This window comes from Camelus ferus, chromosome 36, assembly GCF_009834535.1.
Source record: "Camelus ferus isolate YT-003-E chromosome 36, BCGSAC_Cfer_1.0, whole genome shotgun sequence".
Lineage (NCBI taxonomy): Eukaryota > Metazoa > Chordata > Mammalia > Artiodactyla > Camelidae > Camelus > Camelus ferus.
The window spans coordinates 10,690,958-10,704,908 of NC_045731.1; positions in this window are offsets into that span (position 1 = coordinate 10,690,958).

Below are 13,951 nucleotides of genomic sequence, written 5' to 3' on the forward strand. Positions count from 1 at the left end.
CACACTTATCACTCAGAACTTAGCATGTGAAGAGACGTTCGTTCATCTAGCACAAAGAAATGGTTTGCAGGAGAAACTATTACTCTTCTTTCTATGTCTGTTTCCTAGTGCCGGTTTTATGTTCCTGCATTTATCACTGTAAAACCGAGTTGGAGCTAGTACCAAGCCATATATATGTATGGAGTGTAGTTTGCAACTGAAAAGCAACTTTGTGTTGCCAACAAGCTAGGTGAACGAGGCTTTCACACACACTTATCTCTCAGATCTGAGCATGTGGAGAGACGTTCGTTCATCTAGCACAAAGGGAACGGGTTGCAGGAGAAACTTTTTCTCTGGTTTCTCAGTCTGTTTCTTAGTGCCGGTCTGATTTTCCTGCAGTTATCACTGTAAAACCGAGTTGGAGCTAGTAGCAACCCTAATATATGTATGGAGTGTAGTTTGCAACTGAAAAGGAACTTTGTGTTGCCAACAAGTTATGTGAAGAAAGGCTTACACACACACTTATCACTCAGAACTGAGTAGGTGGAGAGACGTTCGTTCATCTAGCAAAAAGGGAACGGGTTGCAGGAGAAACTGTTACTCTGGTTTCTCAGTCTCTTTCCTAGTGCCGGTTTGAAGTTCCTGCAATTTTCACTGTAAAAACCATTTGGAGCTAGTTCAAATCCATATATATATACGGAGTGAAGTTAGCAACTGAAAAGAAACTTTTTGTTCCCAACAAGCTAGGTGAAGGACGGCATTCATACACACTTATCACTCAGAACTTAGCATGTGGAGAGACGTTCGTTCATCTAGCACAAAGGGAACGGTTTGCAGGAGAAAATTTTACTCTGGTTTCTCAGTCTGTTTCCTAGTGCCAATTTGATTTTCCTTCAATTTTCACTGTAAAACAGTGTTGGAGCTAGTACCAACCCATATATATGTATGGAGTGTTGTTTGCAACTGAAAAGGAACTTTATGTTGCCAACAAGCTAGGTGAAGGACGGCTTACACACACACTTGTCTCTCAGAAACGAGCACGTGGAGAGACGTTCGTTCATCTAGCACAAATGGAACGGGTTGCAGGAGAAACTTTTACTCTGGTTTCTCAGTCTGTTTCTTAGTGCCGGTTTGAAGTTCCTGCAGTATTCACTGTAAAAACCATTTGGAGCTTGTACAAATCCATATATATTTATGGAGTGTAGTTTGCAAATGAAAAGAATCTTTATTTTCCCAACAAGCTAGGTGTAGGACGGCATTCACACACACTTATCACTCAGAACTTAGCATGTGGAGAGACGTTCGTTCATCTAGCAAAATGGGAACGGTTTGCAGGAGAAACTTTTAATCTGGTTTCTCAGTTTATTTCCTAGTGCCGGTTTGATGTTCATGCAATTATCTCTGTAAAAACGAATTTGAGCTAATAACAAACCATACATATGTATGGAGAGTGGTTTGCAAATAAAAAGAAACTTTGTGTTGCCAACAAGCTAGGTGAAGGACGGCTTTCACCCACACTTATCTCTCAGAACTTAGCATGTGGAGAGACGTTCGTTCATCTAGCACAAATGGAACGGGTTGCAGGAGAAACTTTTACTCTGTTTTCTCAGTCTATTTCCTAGTGCCGGTTTGAAGTTCCTGCAGTTTTCACTGTAAAAACCAGTTGGAGCTAGTACAAATCCATATATATTTATGGAGTGAAGTATGCAACTGAAAAGAAACTTTGTGTTCCCAACAAGCTAGGTGAAGTGCGGCATTCATACACACTTATCAATCAGAACTTAGCATGTGGAGAGACGATCGTTCATCTAGCACAAAAGTAACGGTTTGCAGGAGAATCTTTTCTGTGGTTTCTCAGTCTGATTCCTAGTGCCGGTTTGATTTTCCTGAAGTTATCCCTGTAAAACAGAGTTTGACCTAGTACCAACCCATATATATGTATGGATTGTAATTTACAACTGTAAAGAAAGTTTGTGTTCCCAACAAGCAAGGTGAACGACGGCATTCACACACATTTATCTCTCAGAAATGAGCATGTGGAGAGAATCTTGTTCATCAAGCACAAAAGGAATTTGTTCCAGGAGAAATTTTACTCTGGTTTCTAAGTCTGTTTCCTAGTGCCGGTTTGAAGTTCCTGCAGTATTCTCTGTAAAAACCAGTTGGAGCTAGTACCAACCCATATATATGTATGGAGTGTAGTTTGCAAATGAAAATGAACTTTGTGTTGCCAACAAGCTAGGTGAAGGACGGCTTTCACACACACTTATCTCTCAGAATTGAGCATGTGGAGAGACGTTCGTTCATCTAGCAAAAAGGGAACGGGTTGCAGGAGAAACTTTTACTCTGGTTTCTCAGTCTGTTTCCTAGTGCCGGTTTGATGTTCCTGCAATTTTCACTGTAAAAATCATTTGGAGCTAGTTCAAATCCATATATATTTACGGAGTGAAGTTAGCAACTGAAAAGAAACTTTTTGTTCCCAACAAGCTAGGTGAAGGACGGCATTCATACACACTTATCACTCAGAACTTAGCATGTGGAGAGACGTTCGTTCATCTAGCACAAAGGGAACGGTTTGCAGGAGAAACTTTTACTCTGGTTTCTCAGTCTGTTTCCTAGTGCCAGTTTGAAGTTCCTGCAGTATTCTCTGTAAAAACCAGTTGGAGCTAGTACCAACCCATATATATATATGAAGTGTAGTTTGCAAATGAAAATGAACTTTGTGTTGCCAACAAGCTAGGTGAAGGACGGCTTTCACACACACTTATCTCTCAGAATTGAGCATGTGGAGTGACGTTCATTCATCTAGCACAAATGGAACGCATTGCATGGGAAAATTTTACTCTGGTTTCTCAGTATGTTTCCTAGTGCCGGTTTGAAGTTCCAGCATTTTTCATTTTAAAAATGTGTTTGAGCTAGTACCAATCCATATATATGTATGGAGTGTAGTTTGCAACTGAAAAGGAACTTTGTGTTGCCAACAAGCTAGCTAAAGGACAGCTTTCCCACACATTTATCTCTCAGAACTGAGCATGTGGAGAGACGTTCGTTCATCTAGCTCAAAGGGAACGGGTTGCAGGAGAAAATTTTACTCTGGTTTCTCAGTCTGTTTCCTAGTGCCGGTTTGAATTCCTGCAGTATTCACTGTAAAATCCAGGTGGAGCTAGTACCAACCCATATATATGTATGGAGTGTAGTTTGCAAATGAAAAGGAACTTTGTTTTGCCAACAAGCTAGGTGAAGAACGGCTTTCACACACACTTATCTTCCAGAACTGGGCATGTGGGGAGACATTCGTTCTTCTAGCACAAAGGGAATGGTTTGCAGGAGAAACTTTTACTCTGGTTTCTCAGTGTGTTTCTTAGTGCCGGTATGAAGTTCCTGCAGTTTTCACTTTGAAAACCAATTGGAGCTAGTACAAATCCATATATATTTATGGAGTGTAGTATGCAACTGAAAAGAAACTTTGTGTTCCCAACAAGCTATGTGAAGGTCGGCATTCATACACACATATCACTCAGAACTTAGCATGTGGAGAGACTTTCGTTCATCTAGCACAAAGGAACGGGTTTCAGGAGAAACTTTTACTCTGGTTTCTCAGTCTGTTCCTAGTGCCGGTTTGAAGTTCCTGCATTTTTCACTTTAAAAATCTGTTTGAGCTAGTACCAATCCATATATATGTATGGAGTGTAGTTTACAACTGAAAAGGAACTTTGTGTTGCCAACAAGTTAGCTGAAGTACGGCTTCCACACGCATTTATCTCTCAGAACAGAGCATGTGGAGAGACGTTCGTTCATCTAGCACAAAGGGAACGGGTTGCAGGAGAAACTTTTACTCTTGTTTCTCAGTCTGTTTCCTAGTACCGGGTTTGAAGTTCCTGCAGTTTTCTTTTTGAAAACCAGTTGGAGCTAGTACAAGTCCATATATATTTATGGAGTGTAGTTTGCAACTGAAAAGAATATTTGTGTTCAAAACAAGCTAGGTGAAGGACGGCATTCATACACACTTATCACTCAGAACTTAGCATGTGAAGAGACGTTCGTTCATCTAGCACAAAGAAATGGTTTGCAGGAGAAACTATTACTCTTCTTTCTATGTCTGTTTCCTAGTGCCGGTTTTATGTTCCTGCATTTATCACTGTAAAAACCGAGTTGGAGCTAGTACTAAGCCATATATATGTATGGAGTGTAGTTTGCAACTGAAAAGCAACTTTGTGTTGCCAACAAGCTAGGTGAACGAGGCTTTCACACACACTTATCTCTCAGATCTGAGCATGTGGAGAGACGTTCGTTCATCTAGCACAAAGGGAACGGGTTGCAGGAGAAACTTTTTCTCTGGTTTCTCAGTCTGTTTCTTAGTGCCGGTCTGATTTTCCTGCAGTTATCACTGTAAAACCGAGTTGGAGCTAGTAGCAACCCTAATATATGTATGGAGTGTAGTTTGCAACTGAAAAGGAACTTTGTGTTGCCAACAAGTTATGTGAAGAAAGGCTTACACACACACTTATCACTCAGAACTGAGTAGGTGGAGAGACGTTCGTTCATCTAGCAAAAAGGGAACGGGTTGCAGGAGAAACTGTTACTCTGGTTTCTCAGTCTCTTTCCTAGTGCCGGTTTGAAGTTCCTGCAATTTTCACTGTAAAAACCATTGGAGCTAGTTCAAATCCATATATATATACGGAGTGAAGTTAGCAACTGAAAAGAAACTTTTTGTTCCCAACAAGCTAGGTGAAGGACGGCATTCATACACACTTATCACTCAGAACTTAGCATGTGGAGAGATGTTCGTTCATCTAGCACAAAGGGAACGGTTTGCAGGAGAAAATGTTTCTCTGGTTTCTCAGTCTGTTTCCTAGTGCCAATTTGATTTTCCTTCAATTTCACTGTAAAACAGTGTTGGAGCTAGTACCAACCCATATATATGTATGGAGTGTTGTTTGCAACTGAAAAGGAACTTTATGTTGCCAACAAGCTAGGTGAAGGACGGCTTACACACCACACTTGTCTCTCAGAAACGAGCACGTGGAGAGACGTTCGTTCATCTAGCACAAATGGAACGGGTTTCAGGAGAAACTTTTACTCTGGTTTCTCAGTCTGTTTCTTAGTGCCGGTTTGAAGTTCCTGCAGTATTCACTGTAAAAACCATTTGGAGCTTGTACAAATCCATATATATTTATGGAGTGTAGTTTGCAAATGAAAAGAATCTTTATTTTCCCAACAAGCTAGGTGTAGGACGGCATTCACACACACTTATCACTCAGAACTTAGCATGTGGAGAGACGTTCGTTCATCTAGCAAAATGGGAACGGTTTGCAGGAGAAACTTTTAATCTGGTTTCTCAGTTTATTTCCTAGTGCCGGTTTGATGTTCATGCAATTATCTCTGTAAAAACGAATTTGAGCTAATAACAAACCATACATATGTATGGAGAGTGGTTTGCAAATAAAAGAAACTTTGTGTTGCCAACAAGCTAGGTGAAGGACGGCTTTCACCCACACTTATCTCTCAGAACTTAGCATGTGGAGAGACGTTCGTTCATCTAGCACAAATGGAACGGGTTGCAGGAGAAACTTTACTCTGTTTTCTCAGTCTATTTCCTAGTGCCGGTTTGAAGTTCCTGCAGTTTTCACTGTAAAAACCAGTTGGAGCTAGTACAAATCCATATATATTTATGGAGTGAAGTATGCAACTGAAAAGAAACTTTGTGTTCCCAACAAGCTAGGTGAAGTGCGGAATTCATACACAATTATCACTCAGAACTTAGCATGTGGAGAGACGATCGTTCATCTAGCACAAAAGTAACGGTTTGCAGGAGAATCTTTTCTGTGGTTTCTCAGTCTGATTCCTAGTGCCGGTTTTGATTTTCCTGAAGTTATCCCTGTAAAAACAGAGTTTGACCTAGTACCAACCCATATATATGTATGGATTGTAATTTACAACTGTAAAGAAAGTTTGTGTTCCCAACAAGCAAGGTGAACGACGGCATTCACACACATTTATCTCTCAGAAATGAGCATGTGGAGAGAAGCTTGTTCATCAAGCACAAAAGGAATTTGTTCCAGGAGAAATTTTACTCTGGTTTCTAAGTCTGTTTCCTAGTGCCGGTTTGAAGTTCCTGCAGTATTCTCTGTAAAAACCAGTTGGAGCTAGTACCAACCCATATATATGTATGGAGTGTAGTTTGCAAATGAAAATGAACTTTGTGTTGCCAACAAGCTAGGTGAAGGACGGCTTTCACACACACTTATCTCTCAGAATTGAGCATGTGGAGAGACGTTCGTTCATCTAGCAAAAGGGAACGGGTTGCAGGAGAAACTTTTACTCTGGTTTCTCAGTCTGTTTCCTAGTGCCGGTTTGATGTTCCTGCAATTTTCACTGTAAAAATCATTTGGGAGCTAGTTCAAATCCATATATATTTACGGAGTGAAGTTAGCAACTGAAAAGAAACTTTTTGTTCCCAACAAGCTAGGTGAAGGACGGCATTCATACACACTTATCACTCAGAACTTAGCATGTGGAGAGACGTTCGTTCATCTAGCACAAAGGGAACGGTTTGCAGGAGAAAATTTTTCTGTGGTTTCTCAGTCTGTTTCCTAGTGCCAATTTGATTTTCCTGCAATTTTCACTGTAAAAAAGTGTTGGAGCTAGTACCAACCCATATATATGTATGGAGTGTTGTTTGCAACTGAAAAGGAACTTTATGTTGCCAACAAGCTAGCTGAAGGACGGCTTACACACACACTTGTCTCTCAGAACTGAGCACGTGGAGAGACGTTCGTTCATCTAGCACAAATGGAACGGGTTTGCAGGAGAAACTTTTACTCTGGTTTCTCAGTCTGTTTCTTAGTGGCCGGTTTGAAGTTCCTGCAGTATTCACTGTAAAATCCATTTGGAGCTTGTACAAATCCATATATATTATGGAGTGTTGTTTGCAAATGAAAAGAAACTTTATTTTCCCAACAAGCTAGGTGTAGGACGGCATTCACACACACTTATCACTCAGAACTTAGCATGTGAGAGACGTTCGTTCATCTAGCAAAATGGGAACGGGTTGCAGGAGAAACTTTTACTCTGGTTTCTCAGTTATTTCCTAGTGCCAGTTTTGATGTTCATGCAATTATCTCTGTAAAAACGAATTTGAGCTAATACCAAACCATATATATGTACGGAGTGTGGTTTGCAACTAAAAAGAAACTTTGTGTTGCCAACAAGCTAGGTGAAGGACGGCTTTCACCCACACTTATCTCTCAGAACTGAGCATGTGGGAGACGTTCGTTCATCTAGCACAAATGGAACGGGTTGCAGGAGAAACTTTTACTCTGTTTTCTCAGTCTATTTCCTAGTGCCAGTTTGAAGTTTCTGCAGTTTTCACTGTAAAAACCAGTTGGAGCTAGTACAAATCCATATATATTTATGGAGTGAAGTATGCAACTGAAAAGAAACTTTGTGTTCCCAACAAGCTAGGTGAAGGGCCGCATTCATACACACTTATCACTCAGAACTTATCATGTGGAGAGACGATCGTTCATTTAGCACAAAGGTAACGGTTTGCAGGAGAATCTTTTCTGTGGTTTCTCAGTCTGTTTCCTAGTGCCGGTTTGATTTTCCTGCAGTTATCCCTGTAAAACAGAGTTGGAGCTAGTAACCAACCCATATGTATGTATGGAGTGTAGTATGCAACTGAAAAGTACTTTGTGTTCCCAACAAGCTAGGTGAAGGACGGCTTACACGCACACTTATCTCTCAGAACTGAGCACGTGGAGAGACGTTCGTTCATCTAGCACAAATTGAACGGTTTACAGGAGAAACTTTTACTCTGGTTTCTCAGTCTGTTTCCTAGTGCCGGTTGAAATTTCCTGGAGTTTTCACTGTAATAACCAGATGGAGTTAGTACCAACCCATATATATGTATGGATTGTAATTTGCAACTGTAAAGAAAGTTTGTGTTCCCAACAAGCAAGGTGAACGACGGCATTCACACACATTTATCTCTCAGAAATGAGCATGTGGAGAGAAGTTTGTTCATCAAGCACAAAGGGAATTTGTTCCAGGAGAAATTTTACTCTGGTTTCTAAGTCTGTTTCCTAGTGCCGGTTTGGAGTTCCTGCAGTATTCTCTGTAAAAACCAGTTGGAGCTAGTACCAACCCATATATATGTATGGAGTGTAGTTTGCAAATGAAAATGAACTTTGTGTTGCCAACAAGCTAGGTGAAGGACGGCTTTCACACACACTTATCTCTCAGAATTGAGCATGTGGAGAGACGTTCGTTCATCTAGCACAAATGGAACGGGTTGCAGGAGAAACTTTTACTCTGGTTTCTCAGTCTGTTTCCTAGTGCCGGTTTGATGTTCCTGCAGTTATCACTGTAAAACCGAATTTGAGTTAGTACCAAGCCATATATATGTATGGAGTGTATTTTGCAAATAAAAAGAAACTTTTTGTTGTAAACAAGCTAGGTGAATGATGGCTTTCACCCACAATTATCTCTCAGAAATGAGCATGTGGAGAGACGTTCGTTCATCCAGCACAAAGGGAATGGGTTGCAGGAGAAACTTTTACTCTGGTTTCTAAGTCTGTTTCCTAGTGCCGGTTTGAAGTTCCTGCATTTTTCATTTTAAAAATGTGTTGGAGCTAGTACCAATCCATATATATGTATGGAGTGTAGTTTGCAACTGAAAAGGAACTTTATGTTGCCAAGAAGCTAGCTAAAGGACAGCTTTCACACACAGTGTTCTCTCAGAAATGAGCATGTGGGGAGACGTTCGTTCATCTAGCACAACGGGAACGGGTTGCAGGAGAAACTTTTACTCTGGTTTCTCAGTCTGTTTCCTAGTGCCGGTTTGAAGTTCCTGCAGTATTCACTGTAAAAACCAGGTGGAGCTAGTACCAACCCATATATATGTATGGAGTGTAGTTTGCAAATGAAAAGGAACTTTGTTTTGCCAACAAGCTAGGTGAAGAACGGCTTTCACACACACTTATCTCCCAGAAATGGGCATGTGGGGAGACTTTCGTTCTTCTAGCACAAAGGGAATGGTTTGCAGGAGAAACTTTTACTCTGGTTTCTCAGTGTGTTTCCTAGTACCGGTTTGAAGTTCCTGCAGTTTTCACTGTGAAAACCAATTGGAGCTAGTACAAATCCATATATATTTATGGAGTGTAGTTTGTAACTGAAAAGATCTTTGTGTTCAAACAAGCTAAGTGAAGGACGGTATTCATACACACTTATCACTCAGACCTTAGCATGTGAAGAGACGTTCGTTCATCTAGCACAAAGGAAACGGTTTGCAGGAGAAACTATTACTCTGGTTTCTATGTCTGTTTCCTAGTGCCGGTTTTATGTTCCTGCATTTATCACAGAAAAACCGAGTTGGAGCTAGTACCAAGCCATATATATGTATGGAGTGTAGTTTGCAACTGAAAAGCAACTTTGTGTTTCCAAAAAGCTAGGTGAACGACGGCTTTCACACACACTTATCTCTCAGATCTGAGCATGTGGAGAGACGTTCGTTCATCCAGCAAAAAGGGAACGGTTTGCAGGAGAAACTTTTACTCTGGTTTCTCAGTATGTTTCTTAGTGCCGGTTTTATTTTCCTGCAGTTATAACTATAAAACCGGGTTGGAGCTAATAGCAACCATTATATATGTATGGAGTGTAGATTGCAACTGAAAAGGAACTTTGTGTTGCCAACAAGCTAGGTGAAGGACGGCTTACACACACACTTATCTCTCAGAACTGAGCACGTGGAGAGACGTTCGTTCATCTAGCACAAATTCAGCGGTTTGCAGGAGAAACTTTTACTCTGGTTTCTCAGTCTGTTTCCTAGTGCCGGTTGAAATTTCCTGGAGTTTTCACTGTAACAACCAGATGAAGCTAGTACCAACCCATATATATGTATGGATTGTAATTTACAACTGTATAGAAAGTTTGTGTTCCCCAAAAGCAAGGTGAACGACGGCATTCACACACGTTTATCTCTCAGAAATGAGCATGTGGAGAGAAGTTTGTTCATCAAGCACAAAGGGAATTTGTTACAGGAGAAATTTTACTCTGGTTTCTAAGTCTGTTTCCTAGTGCCGGTTTGAAGTTCCTGCAGTATTCTCTGTAAAAACCAGTTGGAGCTAGTACCAACCCATATATATGTATGGAGTGTAGTTTGCAAATGAAAATGAACTTTGTGTTGCCAACAAGCTAGGTGAAGTACGGCTTTCACACACACTTATCTCTCAGGATTGAGCATGTGGAGAGACGTTCGTTCATCTAGCAGAAAGGGAACGGGTTGCAGGAGAAAACTTTTACTCTGGTTTCTCAGTCTGTTTCCTAGTGCCGGTTTGAAGTTCCTGCAATTTTTCACTGAAAAAACCATTTGGAGCTAGTTCAAATCCATATATATTTACGGAGTGAAGTTGCAACTGAAAAGAAACTTTTTGTTCCCAACAAGCTAGGTGAGGTCGGCATTCATACACACTTATCACTCAGAACTTAGCATGTGGAGAGGACGATCGTTCATCTAGCACAAAGGTAACGGTTTGCAGGAGAATCTTTTCTGGGGTTTCTCAGTCTGTTTCCTAGTGCCGGTTTTTTGATTTTTCCTGCAGTTGATCACCTGTAAAACAGAGTTGGGAGCTAGTACCAACCCATATATATGTATGGATTGTAGTATGCAACTGAAAAGAACTTTGTGTTCCCAACAAGCTAGGTGAAGGACGGCTTACACACACCAACTTATCTCTCAAAACTGAGCACGTGGAAGAGCGTTCGTTCATCTAACACAAATTGAACGGTTGCAGGAGAAACTTTTATCTGGTTTCTCAGTCTGTTTCCTAGTGCCGGTTGAAATTTCCTGGAGTTTTCACTGTAACAAACCAGATGGAAGCTACTACCAACCCATATATATGTATGGATTGTAATTTGCAACTGTAAAGAAAGTTTGTGTTCCCAACAAGCAAGGTGAAAGACGGGCATTCACGCACATTATCTCTCAGAACTGAGCATGTGGAGAGAAGTTTGTTCATCAAGCACAAAGGGAATTTGTTTACAGGAGAAATTTTACTCTGGTTTCTAAGTCTGTTTCCTAGTGACGGTTTGAAGTTCCTGCAGTATTCTCTTGTAAAACCAGTTTGGAGCTAGTACCAACCCCATATATATGTATGGAGTGTAGTTTGCAAATGAAAATGAACTTTGTGTTGCCAACAAGCTAGGTGAAGGACGGCTTTCACACACACTTATCTCTCAGAATTGAGCATGTGGAGAGAAGTTCGTTCATCTAGCACAAATGGAACGGGTTGCAGGAGAAACTTTTACTCTGGTTTTCTCAGTCTGTTTCCTAGTGCCGGTTTGATGTTCCTGCAGTTATCACTGTAAAAACCGAATTTGAGTTAGTACCAAGCCATATATATGTATGGAGTGTATTTGCAAATAAAAGAAACTTTTTTGTTGTAAACAAGCTAGGTGAATGATGGCTTTCACCCACAATATCTCTCAGAAATGAGCATGTGAGAGACGTTCGTTCATCCAGCACAAAGGGAGCAGAATGCATGGAGGAAACTTTTTAATCTGGTTTCTCAATATGTTTCTTAGTGCCGGTTTGATTTCCTGCAGTTATAACTGTAAAACCGAGTTGGAGCTAATAGCAACCATTATATATGTATGGAGTGTAGTTTGCAACTGAAAAGGAACTTTGTGTTGCCAACAAGCTAGGTGAAGGACGGCTTACACACACACTTATCTCTCAGAACTGAGCACGTGGAGAGACGTTCGTTCATCTAGCACAAATGGAACGGTTTGCAGGGGAAATTTTACTCTGGTTTCTCAGTAAGTTTCCTAGTGCCGGCTGAATTTTCCTGGAGTTTTCACTCTAACAACGAGATGGAGCTAGTACCAACCCATATATATGTATGGATGGTAGTTTGTAACTGAAAAGAAAGTTTGTGTTCCCAAACAAGCAAGGTGAACGACGGCATTCACACACATTTATCTCTCAGAAATGAGCATGTGGAGAGAAGTTTGTTCATCAAAGCACAAAGGGAATTTGTTCCAGGAGAAATTTTACTCTGGTTTCTAAGTCTGTTTCCTAGTGCCGGTTTGTGGTTTGAAGTTCCTGCAGTCTTCCTCGTTAAAAACCAGGGTTGGAGGCTCAGTACCAACCCATATATATGTATGGCGTTAGTTTGCAATGAAATGAACTTTTGTGTTGCCAACAAGCTAGGTGAAGGACGGCTTTCACACACACTTATCTCTCAGAATTGAGCATGTGGAGAGACGTTCGTTCATCTAGCAAAAAGGGAACGGGTTGCAGGAGAAACTTTTACTCTGTTTCTCAGTCTGTTTCCTAGTGCCGGTTTGATGTTCCTGCAATTTTCACTGTAAAAACCATTTGGAGCTAGTTCAAATCCTATATATTTACGGAGTGAAGTCAGCAACTGAAAGAAACTTTTGTTCCCACAAGCTAGGTGAAGGACGGCATTCATACACACTTATCACTCAGAACTTAGCATGTGGAGAGACGTTCGTTCATCTAGCACAAAGGGAAAGGTTTGCAGGAGAAAATTTTACTCTGGTTTCTCAGTCTGTTTCCCCTAGTGCCAATTTGATTTCCTGCATTTTCACTTTAAAAAAGTGTTGAGCTAGTACCAACCCATATATATATATGGAGTGTTGTTGCAACTGAAAAGGAACTTTATGTTGCCAACAAGCTAGTTTGAAGGGACGCTTACACACACACTTGTCTCTCATAACTGAGCACGTGGAGAGACGTTCGTTCATCTAGCACACAATGGAACGGGTTGCAGGAGAAACTTTTACTCTGGTTTCTCAGCCTGTTTCTTAGTGCCGGTTTGAAGTTCCTGCAGTATTCACTGTAAAAACCATTTGGAGCTTGTAGAAATCCTATATATATATGGAGTGTAGTTTTGCAAATGAAAAGAAACTTTATTTTCCCAACAAGCTAGTGTAGGACGCATTCACACACACTTATCACTCAGAACTTAGCATGTGGGAGACGTTCGTTCATCTAGCAAAATGGGAACGGTTTACAGGAAACTTTACTCTGGTTCTCAGTTATTTCCTAGTGCCGGTTTGATGTTCAGCAATAATCTCTGTAAAAACGAATTTGAGCTAATACCAAACCATATATATTTATGGGTGTGGTTTGAAGAAAACAACCTTTGTGTTTGCCAACAAGCTAGGTGAAGGACGGCTTGTCACCCACACATATCTCTCAGAACTGAGCTGTGGAGAGACGTTCGTTCATCTAGCACAAATGGAACGGGTTGCAGGAGAAACTTTTACTCTGTTTCTCAGTCTATTTCCTAGTGCAGGTTTAAAGTTTCTGCAGTTTTCACTGTAAAAAACCAGTTGGAGCTAGTACAAATCCATATATATTTATGGAGTGAAGTATGCAACTGAAAAAAACTTTGTGTTCCCAACAAGTTAGGTGAAGGGCGGCATTCATACACACTTATCACTCAGAATTTAGCATGTGGAAAGACGTCGTTCATCTAGCACAAAGGTAACGGTTTGCAGGAGAATCTTTTCTGTGGTTTCTCAGTCTGTTTCCTAGTGCTGGTTTGATTTTCCTGCAGTTATCCCTGTAAACAGTGTTGGAGCTAGTACCAACCCATATATATGTATGGAGTGTTGTATGCAACTGAAAAAACTTTGTGTTTCCCAACAAGCTAGGTGAAGGACGGCTTACACACCACTTATCTCTCAGAACTGAGCACGTGGAGAGACGTTCGTTCATCTAGCACAAATTGAACGGTTTGCAGGAGAACTTTTACTCTGGTTTCTCAGTCTGTTTCCTAGTGCCGGTTGAAATTTCCTGGAGTTTTCACTGTAACAACCAGATGGAGCTAGTACGAACCCATATATATGTATGGATTGTAATTTGCAACTGTAAAGAAAGTTTGTGTTCCCAACAAGCAAGGTGAACGACGGCATTCACACACATTATCTTTCAGAAATGTGCATG